Source organism: Phaenicophaeus curvirostris, chromosome 3 (genome assembly GCF_032191515.1).
Source record: "Phaenicophaeus curvirostris isolate KB17595 chromosome 3, BPBGC_Pcur_1.0, whole genome shotgun sequence".
In the NCBI taxonomy this organism is placed as follows: Eukaryota; Metazoa; Chordata; class Aves; order Cuculiformes; family Cuculidae; genus Phaenicophaeus; species Phaenicophaeus curvirostris.
The window spans coordinates 54188517-54200371 of NC_091394.1; positions in this window are offsets into that span (position 1 = coordinate 54188517).

Below are 11855 nucleotides of genomic sequence, written 5' to 3' on the forward strand. Positions count from 1 at the left end.
GGTAGCATGGGGAAGAAAAGGAGACTGCTTGTGGGAAAGCCAAAATGTATTGATTATTTCAGTGGATCTGGAGGAAGATGCACATCCAAGATGACATTTCAAGAAGCAAAATTTTTCTTGGAATCTTTATCACTGCCTTTATAGATCTATTTTGAGAATCTCAGAAATGGAGAGACACATGTTTGGAATCAAAGCAAACAAGTCAGATCATAGAGTGATCAACACTGGACTCCTCAATAGAAGAACAAAAGGATGCTGTTGTACTATCTGCTAGTTCACCGACACAGGAATCAGATTGCTATTGTTTAAAATTATATTTGTGTTTCTTTCTGATTTGCTACTTCAACCAATTCACTTTCATTAGTTGACAGAAGCTAGACATGCATCCCTGACATAAGGAAGGTAAGTACCATCCACATCACATAACAACAAAAAAAATTTATGAAGGCAGCTTTTGAAATACAAGAAAAAACTTCATAAGGGAAAGTAACAGGCCATAACTAGACAGGCTTTCTTATAATTCTATAATCTGTAAGAATTGAGATAAAGGATCCAGTGATATGGCATTTCTAATAACCTAGGAATAAAAGTAGAACATTCTGCAGTATGTCAAGACCAAAAGAATTATTCAGAAAACTTCAGGCCATTAGTGTTAGCCAGTATTCTTTTGCAAGAATATTACTAGAAATAATGGTATGGGACAAGACTACAAGACATTTAGAAATGGGTGATTTAGTTAGGGGCAGACAGCATTTATTCACTAAAGGTAAATTATGTTTGACAATCTAGCTTGAATCTGATTCTTTTAACGTTCTGTTATCGAAGGAATGAATTAGTGTCTGCAATTTATCTGATTTTCAGAACTACATTTAATATTTGTCATGAAAAAGACCTAGTTTACAAATGCGGAATTTCAGGCAGTTCTTCAAATAGAGTTAAAATTATCTCAGGAAAATGAAAGAGCATGTCAATTAACAATAACGCTTCAGGTGGAAAAACATATACAATCAGCAGTCAATAAGCACCACTTGACCTATTACACAAATTGCACTGAAATCAATGTCAAGAATGGCTAGATTTAGTGGTAAAATATATTAGGACTGACAAAATTACATTGGGTTACTGGGAAATGGATAGTACAGCTGCATCAACATAGTTTATCTCTGGAAATTAGAAGAGTTCTGCTGCTTTTTCATGCTATAATTCCTCATTCTCAGCCTCTTTTTGTTGCATTCATTCTTCAGTTCAGTAAATTCTTTTCTGAAACTGAATACTCTTTTTAAAAAAAAGGCTGGACAACTTTAAAATATTTATATGATGCATTTATTCCAGCAGATCCCAAAACCTGGATTTATCCCTAGTGATTTGCAGGGATTTATTCCCAAGAGCATGGATCAACTTGCTGCAGCTGCTCCCTAGAGAAGTGAATTTCTAGCCTAGGTCATTGTTTTATTTCTGTCTGTCTTGTGGCAAGAACACATCACACTCCCATCTTACAGACCTTTTTGACAGAGGCATTTGATACAATTCCTTTAGTCAAGCAAGGAAAAGTGGTTTGCCTTACATTCTTTCCATTTAATTTCTAAAATATTTATCTTAACACAATCTTAGTTTTATTCTGGGAGCACTCAGACTCAGCTCTAAGATTGTTTGTTTTAAGACAAATTGACATGTATTTTCAGCCTAAATTAACTTTATAATCAAGACATGTGAAGAGATCTTTGTGTCTTCTTTCAGAATTGATGGAATTACACTTTTTCAGTGTACTTCGGAGGTCAGATTGAAAATTTCTACCAACACTGGTCTATGGAAAAGGCTTTAGGCACGCTATTTAAAAAAGCAGTATAAAAGAAAGCATGTGAAGTTTCAGCTCCATGGCAATATGTGAAGGTGTCAGCCAAAGTGGCGAGAGTTCCAGCATTCACCTGATACCCAGCAGTGCACCCACCATCTCTTACGCAGGGGACATGCAGGCTGGTCAGCTGGCAAAGCCATTACTCACGGTGTAAATGTGCAGGCAAGCCTGGATTTCCAGGGTACTGTTCTGCCATATCCAAGGTGGCACCCAGTGAAGGCAGCATGTCAGCATGAGGGAGGAGCCAGAATGCATCTGCAATAACAGGTTTGCTGAAGTTGTCCAGGAGCCATGCTCTGAATGGCCCCAAGAAATGTGGCTAATTTCCAAAGTTAGGAGCATCTTCAGTGGGCCACTACATTCCCTCAGTCCCTTCTGACCTCGGATAGGCATTGCCTCTTCCTTTATCCCTCACCACTTCTGTCTGTACTCTGTAAGTTTGCCTAAGGGGCTGGGGATCACTCACTCCCAAACGATTGCCATAATAGAGTGGCTCACTGCTATCACATCTGATTTCAACCAAGAAGCACGAATAGGCTACAAACAACTTAATTGTGCATATGTTAGTATGTTTTTTTTAATTTGAAGGTTGACACGGCATGTCAGGTTGATTGAAAGATATATCCTTGCTGAAAAATGTCAAATAGCCACCAAAGGGAGACGAAAGAATTTCATGCCTCATTGAAGCAAAGGATTGTTTACTAACTAGCTAAGTACACAAGGTAACTTCCAGAAATAAAAAGAAGCTTTATTCTAATAAAGCTTCACTTATTCTCCTGGGTCATATGTTCTGTTATTTTCAAGGAAAAATTAAATCCATCTAGACCTCCTAGAAGTTTTAAAAGATGAGAGTGACTCTAGCATGTAAGGTAGTCCACTAAGTGATAGGCAAATGCACAAAAGCTGAACCCCTGACAAACAGCTTATCTGGAGGGATGCAGAGGGCTAGTTGAAGATGGGAATCGACATAGAATTGCAGCATAAATAGACTAAACACAGGTTATCTTTTATTTTTAGTTATCATTATTTGCAACGGCATTGTAATTTTTTATGGAACCACAGAATGATAAAATATTTTGGATTGGAAGGGATCTTAATGATCATCTAGTCCCAACCCCCTGCCATGGGCAGGGACACCTTCCACTAGGTCAGGTTGCTCAAAGCCTCATCCAGACTTGCCTTGAATACTTGTAGGGATGAGGCATCCATTGCTTCTCTGAACAATCTGTTCCAGTGTCTCACAGTAAAAAATTTCTTCCTAGTATCTAATCTTAGAGTATCTAAACTTAGGAGTGGACCGTGACAGGTCTCCCCAGAGCCTTCTCTTCTCTAGGCTGAACAAGTCCAACTCTCTCCACCTGTCTTTGTGTGGGAGGTGTTTTAGCCCTCTGATCATCTTCATGGCCTGTCTCCAGACTCACTCTAACAGATCTATATATTTCTTGTGTTGAGGACTTGAGAAGTGAATACAGTCCTCATAAGAGCTGAGTAGAGGGGCAGAATCATCTCACTCAACCTGCTGGTTATATTCTGATTTATGTACTCCTACTGACAGACTCAACCTGATTTCAGACAAGAAAAAATTAAAAGAGCTGATAAAAAATACCCTTCACTGAAGGGGGAGTGACACTGCAAACCAGGCCTATGGAACACTTAAAAACACCTTAACACAGAACGGTAAAAGCTTGAACTCTGAAAATAATGGAGGCATTGCACTCAGGTTTAAGGGTGCTCAAGAAGTCAAAGACTCAAATTCACATTCTCACTATCTTATTTAGAGCAGAGATTTGAAAGACGACACGATACTTTTCAGTAGCATCTTCAGCTCTGCGACCCACTGATGAAACTACTTCTTTTAGCATAATTTACTCAAAATTTCTTTCAAAGCAAAGTTGTGCTATTAGATGAACTCCTTAATGACTATTTCATCCTTTTCCAGTCCTTCAAAACTGATTATTCACAATGTGTAAAAATACAGTGAGAAACCAAGACAGCCTTAATGAAGGATAATTTGTAACTTGGTCATTCAGGCAGGTGTTCTTGGGAAAGGAGGGAATTTTATTTCCAATCATATTAACAAGATACTTAAACTCAGAAAGACACCAAGACCGTGCATCTGAATTACTGCCATGTAAGTGAGGAAGTACTCCATGTCCCCTTGCTGAAAAATACCAAATGCTCTCTCTAGACCTACCCATTGGTTTCTGAATATCTTTTGGTTTCAATCAAAGCAAACAAGCTGGTATTTTCCAGGAAGTAAACTTTTATTTTCTTCAACCTACATTTGTTTTTCCTTTGTCCCAAACTCTGAAAAAATTACTTTTAAGATTAGCTTGAAACAAATATGAAGACTTCTTGGTATTTGTTTCTAACCAAAAATTTTCTTGCACAGCTCTGCTATACCCATTGGCAGTATAACCAGATTACAAAAATGCCCAAATATTTTCTAGCATGATATTTTATTCCATCCTCTTCTACAGTTTACTTACTTGTAAATAATTAACAGTTAATGTAATGTAACACTGCAGCTGACTCACTAATGCTGCAGTCTAGACACTTTGACCTCAGAGACAGCATCATTAGATACTACTTTTAAATTTCCCAAGGGAGCAGGAACAAAGTTCCTACCATTGTAAAGAATTTCCAGTGACAAAGCCTGCTAAAATTGAAGAGGAATTTGACTCACTGTCACTAGGAGACAGTAATGGAATCAGAACAGCATGATAGGCCCCCTCATTCCCACCAGACATTGCTTAAATAACACTTAAAAATCTTAGTGGATAAGCTACCACAAGGTAAGAAATGTACTGTCAGTAAATGGTTGACGGGGAGACCATAACATGACAAAGTCCTTTCTGTTTTATAGCTTTTCTACTTGTTTCTTTAGGTGAGAGATTTTTGCCTGAAAGATGAGGAGGCATATGTGATCAAAAAGAATTATTCCTTTCACCTATTCCTTCCAGATAAATCTGAATGTTCTCACTGTGTGCACCCCAGCTTGTTAACGGAATGATTTCCAAGAGTTATTGTCTAGAGTTTTCGTTACTGTCAGGGAAAAATTCTGCCACTCTTTATATGGGAAGTGGGTTTTCTGAGTCTCAATATTAATTTTTTCAGGACTGCTGGGACAGAAGAATGAGCTCGTAGTATGTTCCCTTTTCAATTCCATGAATGCTTGCAATGGTTAAATGCTTAACAGGGGTAGATTTTCACCATCTACATCACTGAGCATTCCAAGCCTTGCATAATCTGTGGAAGTCCTTCATTCTTATGCTCAGATGTGAAGCTGAATAGTTCTTAATGAACAATGGTATAGTGTGTCCAAAACAGATCATGGCTGCTGATACACAACGAAGATGTGTCACTCTGAAGTGCATGCCACAACATGTTAACATTGACATGTGTCAAAAAAAGGCCAATCCATGTGGGTACTTCTTGCTATGAGATAGGTATTTTTCACAAGATCTTGATTCTTGTTGTCACATTGCTAATGAGTCCTTCAACCAAATCTCTGTTGGGTTATTTTCCATGTCTTTGTGAAAACAGATGATTTGGAAAGCTAATGTGATTCATACCATGCATCAATGTCTTTCCACACTGTTTCAAAGGATAAAGTGATTCCATTTTCTTATTCTATATTTCTATTTAAGCCATCTCTAATTTCTCAAGTTAATCTTAAGCTTAGTCATTAACATACCTGGTAGCCATAGTCCTGTCACTTCTCATAACATTTCTTATCCTCAACACATGAGGTAGTCGTTCTACCTGCTTTTCTTACAAGATGAGATATATCTACATGGACAAACTTTAACAAAGTAAGACTGCTGACAGCTATAACAGTTTCCTTGAGATGGTTGCTTACATGAAATTTCTTTCTCCAAGTAAATAAATTTCTCCTTATACAAATTCTCTAGTAAATGATTTAGATAATTACTGTAAGACAGAGAGTGGGTATTAGGGCTGGAGCTGGCCAGCACACTGTTAGAATTTTTTTTTCTCATTCAAAATTGAAGGAAAACACACACACACACAAATTTTTTTTTTAAACCAAAAGCTTAGAATATTTCTCTCCCCTCCCTCAAAATACCAGCATATAGTATTTCTATGTTGATATGTATTCCCTGAGATCTCTGGTAGCTTTAAGGGTTATAACAGTTTCATAATCAATCTTAATTTCTGGGAACTAATGAAAACTGAGAAGAATAATGATTGTTAGAATGAAAAGTTCTTACAACATCTAGACTTCCCATCCCTATGACAATTTAACGTGTTAGTCAAGAAATCTGGACACGTGGCACGCCACAGGTCTTTCCCAACTATCTTTACAATTATGAGGCAGATTGCTGTCCTCAAACTCCTCAAATACTTTGTCTGCCACAGTCTGACTCACTGTGGCAAGTGGGTTTGGGAGTTACCCAAACTGCAGAGAGAAGTTTGACTTAAAAACTGCAAGCTAGTTGCCTCAGCTCAATCAGCTACAACCCTAAAGCCCTGGTTCCAGTAGAGGTCCTGGAGCTGTATCTTCACATGACTCATTCAGATTAGTTGTAAATACACACAGACATTCCATACAGTCACTTGAAAATTGTTTTCTCAGACTTTTCCTGGATAGTTCTAGCTGAGACCACTCTTGCTGATTTACGCTATTTTAATCCTTTCTGAGTGGTAGGTTTAAGAAGGTGCAATGCAAAGTTCCTTCCAGTTTCCACAATAACAGTTTCCATAACAAGGTGCATTAATCTTATACATTAAACTATTAGAAATTTTTCAGTTTTTCAAGCATACAAGCATGGATAATGTAGGCCTGATATGACTTTAGCCTAAATATCCCTGGTAAGGTATTGGGGATGAGTTAGAGTGTAGGTGTGCTTTATAATCCTGAAAAAGTCTAATAACTTTGTTTATGAGCTAAAAAGGAATGCAAAAGTATGATTTTTATTAATTTAGAGCATTTTGTTGGTTGTTAGCTGCAAGTTTTTTTGGTTGGTTATTTAATGCTGTCAAGCAATTTTGATACCAACTATTTTCATAAAGTACTTGCAAGATTAAGCTATAACACTGTGACCTTAATGATGCTCTTAATGTATGTTTGAAGTAAATGTGAATGAAATGAATATGAATTTATGTAGCTAATAAGAATGTAAGTCTCAAACTATTAATCCATCTGGTTAAAAAGAAACATTAAAAGTATATAAATAAGATACAGATATATTTTGAACTTTTGAACTTTTCCTCAGGAAGTTGTTTACTACTCTGTAACCATTCCAATTGGCCACTTTACACATAAATAAGAGAAAGGAAGTAAAGAAAAAAAAAGAAAAATATGTTCGAATTCAGGAATGGAAGCTATTCTGCCTGTTGATTCTGACTTTTTTGATTAAATTAATTTGTGACTCAGTAATAATTCTGACAGCTCTGTAAGGTATTACAGAACAAATCAGGGGCAGGTATATGTATATAAGGGGCAAGTTAGCACACATACTTACATTTCCCAGTACAAAAATCTCAGAATACTGGGATCAAGGTAAAGTTAAAGTTTTAACTCCTAGTTAAAGTTTTTAGTTTTCAAAGGTTTCAGAGATGCATATAACAAGACAGAAGATCTTACCCACCAGCTGACTGAGGACTAATCAACCTCAGACCAGCTCTTTCCTGCCATGGGTACAAACAGGCATATTAAAGGTTATGTACATATTAGAAGGAATTGTCTAGTAGAAGAAGTGCTAATACTGTCCATTTATTTCTGCTTTGGTTGGTAAAAGAGGAGATGCTACCTCAGTCTATCTTCTCCTATTCTATTTGACTTGTGCTGAGTAGAGTCTGGAAGAAGCATAAGGTGGAGAGGAAAGCCAGGGGCAGAAAGCAACGATTCTTTTTAATTAAAGGTAGAAACTGTTCGGCAATAATGAAAAAGTAGTTTATGCTGTAAAGTAAAAAGCTGCCAGTGGAAGAACTGAGCTCAGGTAAGTTTCTTTGATCTTGAACTTATTGATATGCAGCAATTCAACACATGCAAAAACACCTACTGATTAAATTATTTCATGTTTTCCAATAGATAAACTTTATTTATTGCTTAACATCTTTAAACTCAAAAGCTGACATCACAACCTCCTTAGCATCAACTCCTGCCCGTATAGGACTGGAGGAATATTTAATCTGCAGTCAAACTTTCTGGCTTTGTGAAATCAAGGTCTGTGCATAATGACATCATCATCCATGATCCCTTGTTTAAAGACTGTCTATTGTAAAAAACCTGAGCTGTTACAACTACTTGGAATATTCTGATTCATCTTGTCTGCCTTGATAGTAGATGTGGCACTGAGGCAGAAAAGGTGGAAAGTATCCTGAAAACATCTATGATTACCCAGGACAAAAAAGAGTTTTATCTTGTCTTTTCTCTCCAGGCATTAGAGAACGCTAAACTTTAAAAATTGATGCCTAAATGAACTACCTTTTATTATATTTCTTTTAGAAAAACAACAAAGAGATTCCACTTCCTATAATGGGACACTTTGTTCTGGGAGACTGTAGGATCTAACTAACACTGAAGTTCTACAGATATCACTGCATTCTGTGATTGGTTCTGCACAATGCAACAGAAGTAACCTTACTAGCCACTGATATGGCTGATGCGTATGGAGAGGAGACTAACTTCTCTCCAAATTATCTCAGTAACTTCCTCTTGCAATCAAACTAATAATTTTATTTGGCTGCCTTATGTATTAATTTTCTGATCGAGTCATTTGAACTTATTAAGTTATTGATTCCAATTTAATTACATCGTTTACTCGATGTTTACACTGCTTAAATATAATTAGCTGAAAGTTTAGTAAATTTGCATAATAAAAAGCTGAAGATACATTTTTTCCTCGTGTTCTCATGATGCCAAGATTTCAATACCCTGTTCTGTAAATCTACCATAATGCCAAATGTCTAAAGGCAGAAAGAACCTCAGTTAAAAATACAGTAAATGACACTTTTTTTTTCTCACTAACTGCTATCTACTCTTGTTATATCAGAAAAACCCAAATGTCGGCTCCATTACCCATTCCTGTTTCTAATCAAAACAACTCTGAAAGATTGCTTAACATTTAATTTAGAAACAGATAAAATTTCTGATATTTCTTCTATGATAATTTTCATTTATTTCAAACTGAATCCTTGACATGTTATTTTTATTTAATATTTGTAAGGAAATGGGGAAGAGCGTCCAATTCTGCCATAATCTTACCCGTGCTTTCATTAGTAGTCTTGTGATGACATGAAGCATTCCAAGATCTCCAGATAAGTGACTAAGCAAAAGCACAGTTTAGAGACAGAAATAATTCTTTGTTCATATGAGAACCCTATGTTTTCCAAACAGGTCAATGAATGGTAACAATAAAATCAGAAGGAATTAATTGTCTAAACTGACTTGTGCCCTTTGTCAGATTTACTTTATATTTTCTTTGGTCTTTCTAAACAATAGGGACATTATTCTTAAAACCTTTCTGTCCAAGATGAGCAATATACTAAAGGCAGAAATAGCCAAGAGTGCTCAGAGTCAGAAACACGCATGAGAAAGACATCAAAATATGTTATCCATAAAAGCATAAAAGAACTTCACTTGACTTGCATGACTTTTTGTATCAAGTATGCTACAGCAGTCTTTTCATTCTAATATGAAACTATAGTAAGGATCATTGCACTAATGCATGAGGATTTGCGATAATGTTGCAGAAATTTTACTGTCAAAACTGAACTGCAGTGTAATGACTTTTGTTATCATGGTTTCTAATAACTATTCAGCATGAATTGACCCTACATATGTTTTACTGCAATAATATGACAGTTATCTAGAATGTAAAAAAAAAAGAAACAGTAGTCAATAGACACCCTCCCTCACCCTAAGCTCTTACTATAACATGGCCATCTGAAGACAGCAGATTGTGAATATGAGAATGAATATTTTACTTACATTTTAAAGCAATTATAACTTGCACAGATTTGATTGTTAGATAAAAGTTACATGAACAAAAAAATTACCAAAGTTTTGTAAGTTTGTGCCACTTGCAGTATTAAGGACAGATTCAAGTAAATAGCTTTGCAGACCTTTACATTTAGGAATAAACTTTAATTTCATTCTGAGAACAAATGCAGTTGTCTACAGTACAATCATTAGAACATTAGCATAATACATAACAAGTGTTAAATTTTGCTCATGGAATAGATATTTTAAGATTGTTCAGTACATAAAGAAATATATAGGAAATAATTAGGATTCTTTTTAAAGTGTAATCATATTGCTGGTGCTAATATACTAACCCATAGAGATTTCCATAAGGAGCTGCTGGTTTTTCAGGCCAGAAGCTGTACTGGGCAAGATTTTGTTACTGAAAGTGTATCATATAAAGATTGATCTGCAAATCTTCTAGACAAAAGGTTTTGTCACAGCAAAATACACATGGAAAAACTAATAATCTGTCAACATTATATAAAAAGAATCTAACTACCTTCAGAAGCAAATGTTTAGGAAAACGATTAGGAACTAGATAGGATGTTTTTAAAGATAATGTCAAGATATATGCAAATTATTCCAATGTCATCTTGAAAAGATGGAAATGTATGATTCATGTTATGATGAAGCTAGCACATTCAACGTGACAGACATGCCATTGATCAGTGGAAGATATATATAAGGGAATCCAAATTAAAGAATGTCTGTGAAAAGAAGTGTATTTCTCAAAGAGAGTAAACTGTTGAGAAAAAGAAACTGAGAATAAGAGCGTGTCAAGATGAAGAACTGTAGGGGAATATTTTTTCTTGTCCAGAGTGATATTTGACTGCACTGATATTTGATCAAATAGAACATTTGGATAAATATAACTGCTTTATGGTGGTGATTATATATGTAATAAAGTATCTTTGCAGAGAGAAATATATTTTATTTCTTGTTAATGAAACAATGTATTTATGGTCTGAGCAGCAACTATCCAAAATGGTGATAATTTTAAAAATAGATATTATGTATTCCTTTCTACTTCACAAAAACTTTATTCTCTGTCTAGATCACCTAGTATAAGTTCTTCCCTTCAGTGGGACACTACCGACATTCAAGAGCTTTTCTCTTTCTCACAACACATCTCTGTCATTTTTCTATTTATGGAGGCTTTGCCATCGCTGTACATCCTCTGATATTTCCTTGGGCATTCACTCTTTCCTACACAGATTTTCCTCCTTTCTTCTAGAAAGCTTCTTTCTCTTGTTCCTATCCACCCCACCATCCTTTTCTTCTCTGTTCAGGATAATTCCCACTCTTCTCCATAGAGTCTCCTGGGACATTTTTAGTCCTCTGTTTTTTCATCCTTAAGAGTGATCCTGGAATCACTTTCTGAAACGTTACACAAAAAAGGACTTTAGAAAACCCAGTGCTTTTTAGTTAAAGTTGAGATCCTTACCTGGCTTTTTAATTTCAAAAGCTTAATAAAAACATAAAATCTCATGGAATTAGTTAGAATTGAAGAATTTATAGCATAATGGTGAGATACAGTTAAGAAGACAAAAACAGAAGCAGAATTACACACACACACTCATGCTCATAATTCTACCAGTGCTATAGAGTAACTCTACATTAATCACAGGAATTAATGAAAACAAGGATGCTGCTGTCACTCACAGTGTACCTAAAACACGTGTGTGTGTTTTATGCAACCTGCTACATGTTATACCATGCTAGGGTCTCGTTACATATACAGTGGAAAAGTTACCAACATCCAGAAAATGTTGGCAGGAGGGGAAACCCTTATCTGCCTCACATGTATAGCTGTAGGAAAAAAACACTCATCTCCTCCCAAGATCATGCATCCATTTCCATTTGCAGAAGAAAGTATACTTTTTATAGGCATGAAACGTCCATTCAGCAATGTATATTCTCTTCACTCAGTAAGTTCACCTTCCTCAGTGCAAAGAAGCTTACAAAGTCATGACAAAACTCTTCATCTTACCAAAACATTATTTCACC